Source organism: Lontra canadensis, unplaced genomic scaffold, assembly GCF_010015895.1.
Source record: "Lontra canadensis isolate GAN:19392208 unplaced genomic scaffold, GSC_riverotter_1.0 scaffold69, whole genome shotgun sequence".
Classification (NCBI taxonomy): domain Eukaryota; kingdom Metazoa; phylum Chordata; class Mammalia; order Carnivora; family Mustelidae; genus Lontra; species Lontra canadensis.
This window is the reverse complement of record NW_022631063.1, coordinates 10,002,829-10,017,834: the sequence shown is the minus strand read 5'-3', so window position 1 is coordinate 10,017,834 and position 15,006 is coordinate 10,002,829.

Here is a 15,006-nt window from a genome sequence, read left to right as displayed (position 1 = left end):
ATATATATATATATATATATATATATATATATATATATATATATATAGTGGAATACTATGCAGCCATCAAAAGAAATGAAATCTTGCCATTTGCAACAACATGGATGGAACTAGTGGGTATTATGCTGAGCAAAACAAGTCAATCAGAGAGACAATTATCATATGATCTCCCTGATGTGAGGAATTTGAGAGACAGGGTGGGGGGTTTGGGGGTTAGGGAAGGAAAAAATGAAAGAAGATGGGATCAGGAGGGAGACAACCATAAGAGACTCTTAATCTCGCAAACCAAACTGAAGGTTGCTGGGGGGTGGCGGTGTGGAGAGGGTGGCTGGGTTGTAGACATTGGGGAGGGTATGTGATATAGTGAGTGCTATGAAACATGTAAGCCTGACGATCCAAAGACCTGTACCCTGGGGCAAAAAATAAAAATAATTAATTAAAAAAAAAGAATGCCTTGTATTGACACTTTGTAAGTTGTTATGTAGAATTCTACATCACTAAATAATGAAAATTTAGAAGATGCTAAACATCTTTTGGGGAGTTTAGCAATGTATTATTATCTATTGGTGCATAATGAATTACCACAAGGCTAGTGGCCTAAAACACTAGATTTACTATCTCATAGTTTCTTGGATCAAGAGTCTAGGTACAGTTTAGCTGAGTCCTCTGTTCAGGGCCTCATAAGTGTACATTCAAGGTGTTGGCCTAGTTATGCTCTCTTCTGGAGGTTCAACTGGGGAAGAATACAGAGGTACATATATCACTTTGAATTAGTGTTTTTATATTTTTCAGGTAAATACCCAGTAGTGTGATTACTGGATTGTAAGGTAGCTCTATTTTAAACTTTTTGAGGAAACTCCATACTGTTTTCCACAGTGGCTGCACGAGTTTGTATTCCAACCAATAGTGCACAAGGGTTCTTATTCTTTACATCCTTACCAATATTTGTTTCCACTGTTTTAATTTTAGCCATTCTGACAGGTCTGAAGTGATATCTCATTATGGTTTTGATATGCATTTCCCTGATGATAAGTCATGTTGAGAGTCTCTTCATGTGTCTATTGGCCATATCTTCTTTGGAGAAATGTCTGTTCAAGTCTATTGGCCATTTTTAATTGGATTATTTGTTTTTTTGATGTTGAGTTGGAGAATTTCTTTTTTATTATTATTATTTTTAGGGGTGCCTGGGTGGCTCAGTGGGTTAAAGCCTCTGCCTTCAGCTCAGATCATGATCGCAGGGTCCTGGGATCGAGCCCCACATCAGGCTCCCTGCTCAGCGGGGAGCCTGCTTCCTCCTCTCTCTCTGCCTGACTCTCTGCCTACTTGTGATCTCTGTCTGTCAAATAAATAAATAAAATCTTTTTTAAAAAATTTATTTTTATTACCATATAATGTATTATTTGCATTATTAATGCAAATAATTAATTAATTGTTAATGCAATTAAATGTATTATTTGTATTATTTTGGTAGTTTATACATCTCTAGGAATGCATCCATTTCTTCCAGATTGTCAATTTTGCTGGCATATAGTTGCCATAATATGTTCTTTTGTTTGTATTTCTTTGGTGTTGGTTGTGATCTCTCCTCTTTCACTCATGATTTTATTAATTTCGGTCGTTTCTCTTTTCTTTTTGATAAGTCTGGCTAATCCTTTCAAAGAACCAGCTCCTAGTTTCATTGATTTGTTCTACTGTTCTTTTGATTTCTATCTCATTGATTTCTGCTCCGATCTTTATTATTTCTCTTCTCCTGCTGGTTTAGGCTTTCTTCGCTGTTCTTTCTCCAGCTCCTTTAGGTATAGGGTTAGGTTGTGTATGTGAGACCTTTCCTGTTTCTTGAGGAAGGCTTGTATTGCTATATGCTTTCCACCCAGGACCACCTTGTTGTGTCCCACAGATTTTGAACAGTTGTGTTTTCATTTTCATTTGTGTCCATGAATTTTTTTAATTCTTCTTTAATTTCCTGGTTGACCCATTTATTGTTTAGTAGGATGCTCTTTAGCCTCCATGTATTTGAGTTCTTTCCACCTTTCCTCATGTGATTGAGTTCTAGTTTCAGAGCATTGTGGTCTGAAAATATGCAGGGAATGATCCCAACCTTTTGGTACCAGTTGAGACCTGATTTGTGACCCAGGATGTGATCTATTCTGGAGAATGTTCCATATGTGCACTAGAGAAGAATGTGTATTCTGTTGTTTTGGGATGGAATGTTCTAAATATATCTGTGATGTCCATCTGGTCCAGTGTGTCATTTAAAGCCTTTATTTCCTTGTTGATCTTTTGCTTAGATAATCTGTCCATTTCAGTAAGGGGGTGTTAAAGTCCCCTACTATTATTGTATTATTTTCAATGTGTTTCTTATTGTTAATTAATTGCTTTATATAATTGGCTGCTCCCATGTTAGGGGGATAGATATTTAAAACTCTTAGATCTTCTTGTTGGATAGACCCTTTAAGTATAATATAATGTCCTTCCTTATCTCTTATTATGGTCTTTGGCTTAATTTATCTGATATAAAGATTCCCACCCCAGCTTTCTTTTGATGTCCATTAGCATGGTAAATTGTTTTCCACCCCCTCACTTTAAATATGAAGGTGTCTTTGGGTCTAAAATGAGTTTTTTGTAGACAGCATATCAATGGGTCTTATTTTTTTTATCCATTCTGATACCCTGTGTCTTTTGATTGGGGCATTTAGTCCATTTACATTCAGAGTAACTATTGAACGATAGGAATTTAGTGCCACTGTATTGCCTGTAAGGTGACTGTTACTGTATATTGTCTCTGTTCCTTTTTGGTTTGGTGCTTTTAGTCTCCCTCTTTGCTTAGAGGACCCCTTTCAATATTTCCTGTAGGGCTGGTTTGGTGTTTGCAAATTCTTAAATTTTTGTTTGTCCTGGAAGCTTTTTATCTCTCCTTCTATTTTCAGTGATAACCTATAGAATATAGTATTCTTGGCTGCATATTTTAGTTTAGTTTAGTGCTCTGAATATATCATGCCAGTCTTTTCTGGCCTGCCAGTCTCCGTGGATAAGTCTGCTGTCAATCTAGTATTTCTACCATTGTATGTTACAGACCTCTTGTCCCGAGCTGCTTTCAGGATTTTCTCTTTGTCACTAAGACTTGTTAAGTTTTACTATTGGATGACAGGGGGTGGACCTATTTTTATTGATTTTGAGGAAGGTTCCCTGTGCCTCCTGAATTTTGATGCTTGTTCCCTTTGCCTAATTAGGGAAATTCTCTGCCTTAATTTGCTCCAATATACCCTCTGCCCCACTCTCTCTTTGTTCTTCTGGGATCCCAATTATTCTAATATTTTTTCATCTTGTGGTATCTTTTACCTCTAAAATTCTCCCCTTATGGTCCAGTAGTTGTTCGTTTCTATTTTGCTCAGTTTCTTTATTCTCCATCATTTGGTCTTCTATATCACTAATTCTCTCTTCTGCCTCATTTATCCTAGCAGTAAGAGGCTCCATTTTTTATTGTATCTCATTAGTAGCTTTTTAAAATTTCAACTTGGTTAGATTTTAGTTCTTCTTTTTCTCCAGAAAGTGATTTTATTTCTCCAGAAAGGGATTCTCTAATATCTTCCATACTTTTTTTGAGCCCAGCTAGCACCTTGATAATTGTCATTCTGAATTCTAGTTCTGACATATTACCAATGTCCATATTGACATTATGTCTCTGTTCCTTTTTGGTTTGGTGCTTTAGTCTCCCTCTTTGCTTAGAGGACCCCTTTCAATATTTAGCTATCAGTACTGTCTCTTGTTCTTTTTTTCTTTCTTTCTTTCTTTCTTTTTTTCTTTTTTTTTTTTTTTTGTGGTGATTTTTTCCACGTTGTCATTTTATCCATATAAGAATAGGTTGATGAGAGAACAAAATACTAAAAGGGTAGCAAGGACCCCAGAAAAATATACACTAACCAAATCAGAAGAGACCTGAAACCAGGAGAAGAAAAGGGGGAAAAGAAAAAAAATATATATATAGATATATAGATATATAGATATAGATATATATTAAACTGGTAAATAGAAGAGAGCCACACACTTGATTTTGGGTGTATTTTGGTCTGTTAGAAGAAACAACCTCCCAAAATTTATAGGTGGAAAATCATATATATATATATACATACACACACACACACACACACACACACACACACAAATAGGGGTGAACACAATGAAGGGATGGAATATGACTATAAAGATGAAAATTCAAAAAGATTCTAAAAAAGGAATTGATAAGAAGTTGGTTGAAAAAAGAAAATAAAAAGAGGAAAGAATATGATCAGGCTGGAGACTAGAACAAAGCCGTGTGGTAGATTTAGGGTACATTTTGATCTATTAGAAGAATGTGTATCCCAAAATTTTAAAGAAAAAAAAAACCTATATGTATACAAAAAATGAGGTTAAATTTAGTGAAGGGATAAAATATAACAATGAAAATTTAAAAAGATTTTTAAAAATGTATTGATGAGGGGCACCTGGGTGGCTCAGTGTGTTAAAGTCTCTGCCTTTAGCTCGGGTCATGATCCCAGGGTCCTGGGATCAAGCCCCACATCGGGCTCTCTGCTTAGCTGAGAGCCTGCTTCCCCCTCTCTCTCTGCCTGCCTCTCTGCCTGCTTGTGATCTCCATCTGTCAAATAAATAAATAAAATCCTAAATAAATAAATAAATAAATAAATAAATAAAATGTATTGATGAGATAAAATAGTTAAAAAACATTAAATTAGGAAAGAGGAAAAAATTGATTAATGTAATAGGAAAAAATGAAATTGAAAAAATTTAACTTTGAAAGACTAAAGAATCATGGGGGGAAAGCCATGTTCAACAGTTCTCACTGATTAGTGAAGGGTTCAACAGTTCTCACTGATTAGTGAACTTGGTCTTGGATGGATGTTCTTGGGATCTTCTGGGGGAGGGGCCTTTTGCAGTGATTCTCAATTGTCTGTGCCCAAGGTGGAATTGTACCACCCTTGACAGGGGCCAGACTAAATAACCTGCTCAGGTTCACTCTTGGGAACTTTTGTTCCCTGAACGCTTTCTGTACAGTTTTGGATGATGAGAATGAAAATGGTGCCCTCCCAGTCTCTAGCCCCAGAGAGGCTGAGAACTTGGGGTCCCACTCCTTAGTGTGCCCTCAGAGAAAAGCAGTCAGTCCCTCCCACCTCCCTGGTCTCTGGCCACACTCCCAGCTCACTCAGCCTGTGACTGAGCATTTCTGACTCTGGCGCACGGCCCTGTTCGGAGTCTCCAAACCCAGCAGATTCCTGGATCCTGCACCACCCCTCCTGGAGGAGGAAGGAAGGGGTCTCTCTGGATCTGCCACTTGTGGGGTCCCTGTTCAAAGAGCAGTGGCTCAACTGTGTCTTAGATCACAGTTTAAGGTAACCCCATTCTGAAAGCTCCCTCCTTGGCTCTGTCTCTGTAGTTGGTTTTCCCACTCGAAACCTGGGAGCTCTGCCACACTCAGATACCCCCAATCTTTCTGTGACCCCGCAGGACCTGAGACCACACTGTCCCTGCGAGGGCTCCACCCCTGATTAGCCTCTGGAGCAATGTCCCTTAGTGGAGCCTACTTCTAAAAGTTCTGATTTTGTGCTCCACTGCTCCACTGCTCCACTGCTCCACTGCTTGCTGGCAGCCAGCCCCTCCCCCTGTGGTCTATTTTCCCATCACTTCGGATTCACTTCTCTGCATGGTCAATTTTCTGTTCCTAGAATTGCTGCTCTTCTTCTCTTCTCTCTCCTGTTGAGTTTGTAGGTGTTTAGGATGGTTTGATAACTATGTAGTTGAACTCCTGGGACCTGATGTCTTTTCAGTATGCTACTCCTCCGCCATCTTGCTTCTCCCTGAGTTGTAGAATTTCTTTATATATTTTGGATACTATCTCTTTATCACATATGTCATTTGCAAATATCTTCCCCCATTCAGTAAGTTGTCTTTTAGTTTTGCTGATTGTTTCTTTTGGTGTTCAGAAGTTTTTTTGTTTTGGGTTTTTTGGTTTTTTTTTTTATTTTTTATAAACATATAATATATTTTTTTCCCCAGGGGTACAGGTCTGTGAATCGCCAGGTTTACACACTTCACAGCACTCGCCATAGCACATACCCTCCCCAATGTCCATAATAACCCCACCCACCCTCCCAACACCCTCCCCCCAGCAACCCTCAGTTTGTTTTGTGAGATTAAGAGTCACTTATGGTTTTATCTCCCTCCCAATCCCATCTTGCTTCATTTACTCTTCTCCTACCCTGTTTTGGGGGTTTTTGTTGTTGTTGTTGTTTTTATGTAGTTCCAATAGTTTCTTTTACTTATGTTTCCCTTGTCTCAAGAGACATTTCTAGAAAAATGTTGCTATGACTGATGTCTCTCTTTCTAGGATTTTGATGCCTGTGCTCTCTTCTAGGATTTTTATGGTTTCAGGTCTCACATTTAGGTCCTAAATCCACTTTGAGTTTATTTTTCTGTATGGTGTAAGAAAGTAGTAGAGTTGCATTCTTTCACATGTAGCTGTGTGGTTTTCAAAAAAAACTATTTGTTGAAGAGACTGTTGTGTGCGTTTAAATGAAGAGAAAACAGGGCTTGGAACATAGTAGGCCCTCAGTACATAACAATCAACTTCATTGTCCCCTCTCTTCCCTCCCTTTCCCTTACAGTGTGATAGAGTATTTATTTTATTTCCTATCTTTCCATTCCTTTTTTTTTTAAGTTCCTTGAAGAAACAGGATCTTAATGGCATCTGTAAAAAAATAAATAAATTCAGGATGCTAAATTCCTAAATTTTTGAGGGATCTTTTGTAGTCTTACACCTCTGGGAATATTGCCTTAGATTAGCAAAGGATACTTACTTAAAGGAAGTACAGAATACAATTTTCTTATTTCGGTGCTGTGGATCAGGAACATCTTTTTACTCTGGAGATTGGGGAATTTATTTCCTATAATTGAGGGTATAGAAAGTTAAGGAAGGACCAAGAGCAGCTGGCTAGATCTCTCTGCCTTCCTTTGTCTCCTGCTCTCATATCTCCCTGCTGTGGCCAACCCCAGAGGTACAACAGACCCTACACTCTAAATTGGTTCCAGTGATGAAGTGTGAGAAGTGTGAAGTGTGAGAAGTGAGAAGTGTCATCTTAGTGATGACACACATGCACGAAGACGATATGAAAAAGTTTATATCTCACATGATAAGTCTTTCTAAGGAGAGCAGGGCAATCTCCCAAGCAACAATGAAATGGCTTGAGATCAAGGAGGGGAGAATGGTTTTGGCTTTTACTGTGGTTAGGGAGCTCCTGAAAACAGAGTTCAAATTTCATTGACAGCAGTATAACCTGTAGTTCAGTGTACCCCTGCACATTCACCTCCTATGGGAATTAGAACCTTCAACCTTGCAGAGTCTGGAATTGTGGGGATGAAAAGTATATAATGCTACGATGGGTCTTAAGAATATGTGATATGGTGAGTACTGTGAAGTGTGTAAGACTGATGATTCACAAACCTGTACCCCTGGGGCAAATAATACATTATATGTTAATTAAAATAATTTTTTTAAAAAAAAGAATGATGGTTAAGTGGGGCTACTTTTGCTTTTGCTCTTCATTCCCAGGCACACGTGTTTTGTTTTTTTTTTTCCTTTTAAGGACACAATGACATGTAATTCCCTGACTTAAAAAAACCCCATCTTACCAATTACCTTGGACAACTCCTGGTAACACCTGTGTTAGTTTGGGTTCTTAACATAGCAGATGCTAAAATGGGATTAGATATGTAAAAGGATTAATGTGGAGGACACCTGTTAAGGATCAAAGAGGAGAGCACAGAAGGAAGCAGAGAGCACCTTTAGACCATGATGTAGGTCTGACACATACAAAAGGAAGAAAGATGGACAGAAAGAGCCTTAGCCCTTAGTGTACTGCTCTAGTGCCCCTTCCTAGTCATTCATGGGCTAAGTATAGCCTGGCAAAAGTGTGGCCTTGGAATGAACATGGTGTAGAATCCAAAGCTGTGGCAGCTGGAGGCAGCAGTCAACTGTGCTTCCTATAGTATGTGGTCTTGAAGGGCGAATGGAGCAGTGCACCTCCATGGCTACCACAGACAATGGGATGTATTTTTGGGGTCAGGATTTGGGGTACTGAAACTATATCATACAAGCCTTCAATAGTTAAATTTAAATATCTAGCACCTAACACAAGTAGAAATCCAATAAATTTTGTTTGAGATTAATTTCTCAGGAGCATAGGATATATATTAAAGAGACTACAAATGTGAATGCCAAGCTGAGGAATTTGAACTTGATTTCTGTCTTTGGAGGCAATGAGCAGCAGTATAATGCTGTAAGTAGCCATGCATATCTTGCTGTTCAGCATCAAATGAGATGGTATGGGGTTTTATAGGTAATTTTATAGAAATAGCCACCAAGGTAATTACGATCCCAAAGTGCTGATTTATCATCAACAGCAAGTACATATTGAGTGTATGTATCAGGTTCTGTGCCAAGTGCCAATTTCACTTACAATGATCAAAACTATCATGCAGGGGCGCCTGGGTGGCTCAGCAGGTTAAAGCCTCTGCCTTCAGCTCAGGTCATGATCCCAGGGTTCTGGGATCGAGCCCCGCATCGGGCTCTCTGTTCAGTGGGGAGCCTGCTTCCTCCTCTCTCTCTGCCTGCTTCTCTGCCTACTTGTGATCTCTGTCTGTCAAATAAATAAATAAAATCTTAAAAAAAAAACTATCATGCAATGCTAAATGCTTAGGTTTTATTAACATGGTATCTTACTGTTTAACTTAGCAGCATTCTAGTGAGGGAAATATTATGGTTCTCAATTTACAAATGAGGAAATTGGGGTTTTGAATATGTAAATAACTTACTCAAGTTGAGCCTTTGCTCAAAAGACATCATTCATTCATTCATTCATTCAGCAAAATGTTTTTTGTGTATGTACAGAGCTGGTGATGGAGGCAAAAATCAGACCATATAGGGCCCAGAAGGCCAGCCTCAGGATTTTAACACAGGAGTAAGAGAAGCAGGGAAGTGATATGATAAGATTTGTTTTTAAAAGCCCCACTGCCTCCAGTGTCATCAATGAACAGAAGGAACATTGGGCAGGGTGGGAAATATCTGTTTTGAACTGACCAGCCAGGAGATTTTGAAGGGATTCAGGCGAGAGGACAGCATAGCTGTTGAAGGGGAATAAAAAAACCCGAGAGGTATTTAATATTTAAGAGACCAAAATTTTCAGCAATTAGTTACAGGATTGGTTACAGGATGAGGGAGATGGGGGTATTAAAAATAATTAACAGATTCTGGCAAAAGCAACTGAGTAGAATATGATGTCACTTGCTGAGATCAAGGGCACAGATGAAGGACTAGAGGTGGAAGGGAAGATTGGATTCAGTTAACCCCTTAATCCCAGCTTGATTAAAGTCACTGGGATATTGATCCCAAGGCTACTCAAGATGAAGGACTCATCTCCAGCTCAGCTTACTGGTCTCAGAAATACCTACTAAATTTTCATCTTCTCCAAAATGCATCTAAAACATGGAACTGATTATCACTGTTGCTCAAAAAATATTTTTTATCTCCTTCTTTTCTTTCACAGAACAGAATCCAAAAATTTCCCAGCCTACCACTGTTGTTTCCAGAGTGTTCTCTGCTCTCTCAGCTCTTTCCTGTTGGGCCACAGGTTGTTCTCTTCATAGTCCCACTGGTTGTCATGTCTTTCTCTTGCTCCTAAGAGGCAAGGAAACATTTTGTGGGTCCTGATCTTTAGCATGGACCTCTGCACATCCAAGCATAGTAGGTCAGTATCTTCCAGCACACCACACTTTTGTTTTTCCTTCTTTTTCATTTCTCCTACTTAGTCATTTTGCTGATTTCTCTCCATTGTCCAACCTCATAAAGATGAAGTGGCCCCAGTCCTTTGACCTCTTCTTGTAACTGTCCTCACTCCTGTGGTGACCTCACCAATTTACACACTGATGACTACAAATCAATAACCTTGGCCAGACATTTTCCCTGAACTTAAAACCTATATGTCTACATGTATATTCAACATTTTCACTTGGAGACTAAAAATTATCTCAAATTTATAGATCTACAACTCAATTCCAATTTACCCCTTCAAATCTGTTTCATCTGCTGTCTTCCCAAACTTATAATGCATCAATCCCTAAATCATAAAATCAAACATGCCTCCCCTTTTTCTGTTATACCCCACATCCAATCTGTCATGAAATTTTGTGGGCTCTAAATTCAAAATATATTTAGGATTCATTTTCTGCTACCTCTACTTGGTTCAAACCACTATAGTCTCTCACCTAAATTAGTACCATAGCTTCTTATAGGTCTTCCTGGTTTTGTCCTTGACGTTTTTCTTAGTTAGGGTCGGCTGGGTTGCCATAACAAATGGACTCCCAAATCTCAGTGGCTTAAAGAACAGCACCTTGACTTCTTTCTTATGCAATAGTCAGAGGCCAATTTCAAGTCTTTAAAGCCTCTTGCCAGTGCACATTTAGTTCTCTGGCCAATGGCAGCTCTGTTCTTTCCTCGTCAGATGACCATATCTGCATTCCAAGATGATTAGGAAATGCCACTTCCACTGACAACTCTACACTGAGGAAGAAGGAGAATGGATTTGGGTCACTTGCCGGTCATCTCTGCCATACTCCCTAGACATCATTTTCAAAATAGCAGCCAGATTTTTGAACGAAACTCAGATAAGTCATTCCTCTACTCACAGTCTTCTAGGGGCTCCCCATACTTCATCTCTTCTCTACCTTCCACCTCACTCTCTCCCCTTGAACCACAACAACTTGGTGTTCCTCAAACATGATAGCAAAGTGCCCATTGCAGGGCCTCTACTTCCATATGCCTTCCAAACTTACTTCCTCGCCACCTCCAAGCCTTTGCTCAAATGCCATCTTACAATAAGGCCTATATTTTTCTCCCCATTTAAAATTGTGACTCCCCACCCTGCCTACTCACATGCCTGTACACTTTTCTCTGATTTTTCTTTTCTGTCATTTATCACCTTTAAATATTCTGCACAATTTACTTATTTAGTGTTTATTGTCTGTCTTGCTTGATAAATAAAACTTCTCTTTTATTTACTATTATTTTCCCAGTACTTAGAATAATGTCTGGCCCCATAATAGGTGTTCAATAAATATTTGTTGAATGACAGAACAAGAGCAAGGCCCAATCCTTATTGATGGTGATAGCTCAAATTCCATCTCCTGATTAGGAACTACCTCTCAAATGTATCTGCCAAATCACACAAAGGGAATCAGGAAAGGGAGCACTAATAAACTGGTAGAATTCTATCCTCATTATAACAACAATAATCAAAATAATGTACATGTCTGCTACTAGTGATAAGTAGTGTCACCTTCATTGGGATTGGGGCACATTATGCGATAAATAGGGACATCATCCCTGGTTCAGAGCATAATTTACTCTTCTTTTGACTCTTATCCTCTGTGACCACCGCCTCCTCCCTCAATAAATTAAATACTGTGGCTAATCTAAGTGATTGCTACTGAATTCTTACCAAAGATAATGAAAAACCCTCCTGGTATTACAGTCTGAAACAGCTCAGATCACAATATCCAGGCAGCACATACCAGCTCAGAAATAAGCCAAATTTACTAAGCCTGTTGCCAGGTGAAGGATATAGTCTCACTTTCTTGCTGTAATTTATATTTCCCCAGAGTTGCTTCATAGCTTAGGCAATGAGCTAACAGTCACAGAAAAAAAAAGGGGGGGGATGTGTTAACGTCTAAAGTTAATCTTAGGTTTTCCCTTTGTCTAATTGGCCCAGCCCTCTGTAGTTGCTCCTAAGACCTGCTTTAAGCTCCCCTAAGCTGGGAGAAATGCCTACAAGCTGTCACAATATCCACTGTCTTGTTCTCTCTGGCTGGAGAGCTTTGACAGTTGCCAAATTCACAAATTTATTGTCTGAGTCAAGTCTTCAGTGAACACACGTTATTTTCAGAGACAGTGGCTCCTGTAGATATAAAGTAAAAAAGAATAACATAATTAATTTATTCATTTATTCAGCAAATATTGATTGAACATTCACTATGTGCCAAGCCCTGAACATGGGGCATTCAATGATGATCAAAACAGAATAGCATCTTCCCATGGCTTGAAATTTAGTGAAAGATACTGACAAGTAAACAGACAATTACATATGAGTAATAAAAGCTGTCACCGAAGATGCTATGCATAAGAGAAACACTTAGCCAGAATTTGTTATATCAGAGATAGACTTTGAGGATCAAGGAAAACATCATGAAATAAACCTACTTTGAAGAACTGATGTAATATAAATACTTACACATTGAGAAAACATGGTTTCAGATTAAGAAGAGTGGTTTTTACATTTTTTTTTAAGTTTTTGTGCTTGTTTCTGACAGAGGACTCTCCTTAAAAAAGTTAGTAAGATGCTAGTTAGGTATGCTGAGTTCAACCTGATTTCCAAAAGATGTATCTGTGTTACTGCCCTCATTTCTTTCTTGTTTCTGTTTTGCTTCCAGTCCCAATTTTTTTCTTTCTCTCTCCACTTTTTTTCCATAATAATTTCAATTTAGAGGACAAATATCCTGAGAAACAGTGAGCTGCAGTTTCATGACCTATTGGTCCTATTTCTACTGCAAATACTCTGAACTGGGTGTTTACCCTCTGGTGTTCATCACTGATTCAAGCTCTCCTAGTATAGTACATTAGGTTATGAAAATGGTTCCCAAAAGAAAATATGTTCAGTCCCCCTTCCTCCAAGATTTAATCTTATTGTTCAAATAACAAGAAAGAAAAGACTGAGTATGAAAATTTGGGGAAGTTACAAACTAAAAAACATCAATTTGGCAGTAAAAACAAAAACCCTTCATCCCTAAAGGCACACATTACAGGCTATGATTTCTAAAAGTTTAGTTTTTATTATTTTAGTTAACATTGTCATAAGGGAATCTCTGCAAGAGTGTCAAAATTCTTCTCTCTGAAGTTAAATTTTGTAAAGAGGTCTCCCTTTTCCAAGTTGTCTACAGGATCGCCATCTGGTGAATCCCAGGCACTCAGGATAAGCCTGCCTGACCATTACACCTGTACTCGAAAATATTGTCCATAAACCTGGCTTCAAGAAAGTTCTTCTGCCTTTGAAATTATTACCGAATCTTTCTTTTATTCATTAACAACTATTTAATAAGCATCTACTTTGTGGCAAAGCCCTTTTTGAAAGACAAACAGAACTAGTATTTACTAGCCAATTGCATCTTTTCTTAGAGGGAGAAACATCAAATGAATAGTATAAGTAAATATTACAGCAGAACTCAGATATGGCCTCGGGCTGACAGTAAGGGACATTCTGGTTCATACCAAAAACAACTAGGCAAGACTAATCTAATCTCTAAATTTTAATTTTTAAGTTGATCAATACAATGCATAATCATTGTTTTAAATCAAATAACATTAAAAGATTTATATTAAAAATCAGCAGTCTCCTGAACAATCTAATCCCATTCCCTAGAGACATTTTCAACTTAATTTGCTGTCTCATTAGCATTTACCTCTAAAATAATATGCTTATAATTACAGTGACATATACCAAGTTTGCTAATCAATTCCAGTTTATGCTTGTTGTCTTGGCATAATTATTACCAATGGTCTCCTTTACTCTCAAATTGTCTTAATGTGATAAATTATGACTATTCTACTTACAATGAATCATCGTGATTTGTTGCTAAAACACAGGGTTAGGGATCTATAAATTTCCGTTATGGTAGTTGAGCTCTCTTATACCCTCTGCTTTCCCTTGAATTCATCCTCCCAATTGAGCTATAATATTTTGGGTCAAATTCTATAATCAATATTCATCCTATTTTAGCTATGTATAACTTGATGTAACCCAAGTACTTCACGGTGATGTTTTCTTTCTCATATAACTTTTTGTTTTTTTCTGGAGTTAATAATTGCCTCTTTTAAAAATTAAATTTTTCTGCACCTTTATTTTTCCCAGATGCTTTAAAAAAGCTATGAAATGCATAAGCAACAATTCTTCCAAATGCTCAAACATGTCAGATGGTTTTTCCCTTGGTTTCATTGTTTCTAGGGCCCTCCGTCCTTCTGCTCCAAACCCGTGTGCTCTCTGGACGTGTTGTCCTGGGACTTCTCTTCAAATTCTAAAAAATTATTTTTTTCCTTACATTTAAAAACACAGCTGAACAACCTAAGTGTAAAGGCATAATAAATACATTCAAGGAATCAACAAATATGCTTTAGCCAGCTACTGGAGGAATGACTTCAGGAAGTGAAATATGTAAAGAAAGAAGCATAGCATGCTGGTACCCTAATTAATAAAATCTCTGAATTTTTTGTTTCTTCCCAAGGAAGCATATGTGGTACTTGCTACACTCTCCAAAAATGACACAATTAAATACTTTGGAACAAAAGAAAAATATAGGAGATCCATCTTTGTTTTAATCATGATCTAAAACCACAACTCCTTAGTAGTTGTGGAAATATGCTTGAAATTTAGACTATGACAAGAACAAACATTTAAGCAAAAAAACAAATTCACTTGGCAAGGAGTATAGGAATGAAAGTATGTCATCCATCAACACTATTTGGTGATTCATGGATTTAAAAAATCCACTGAATATATAAAATTGAGCTATGACTTAGCAAGAGATTTTGTTCTGATGTAATGATGCTAATTTTAAACTTTAAACAGCTTGAAAAGTGAGATGAATGTCTGAAATGAAAATCTCAACTGATTCAAAGATAAAGAATATAAAATCAGTACTTTTAGGAAGGAGCCACATTAGCCTTCCTCTCTGCAGACCAACTTCCATTCCGAGAATAATTTTCATCTCTGTCAAAAGCAGGTAAGCTCTTTTTATCAATACTCCTACCTCAACCAATTCATTGTGGTTATCCTATTCCTAAGGTTTTCTATAGAAATGGTACAAGAAAAAAAGCTATTGACTTTCTGCTACCATATCCAAATTTGTTCATTC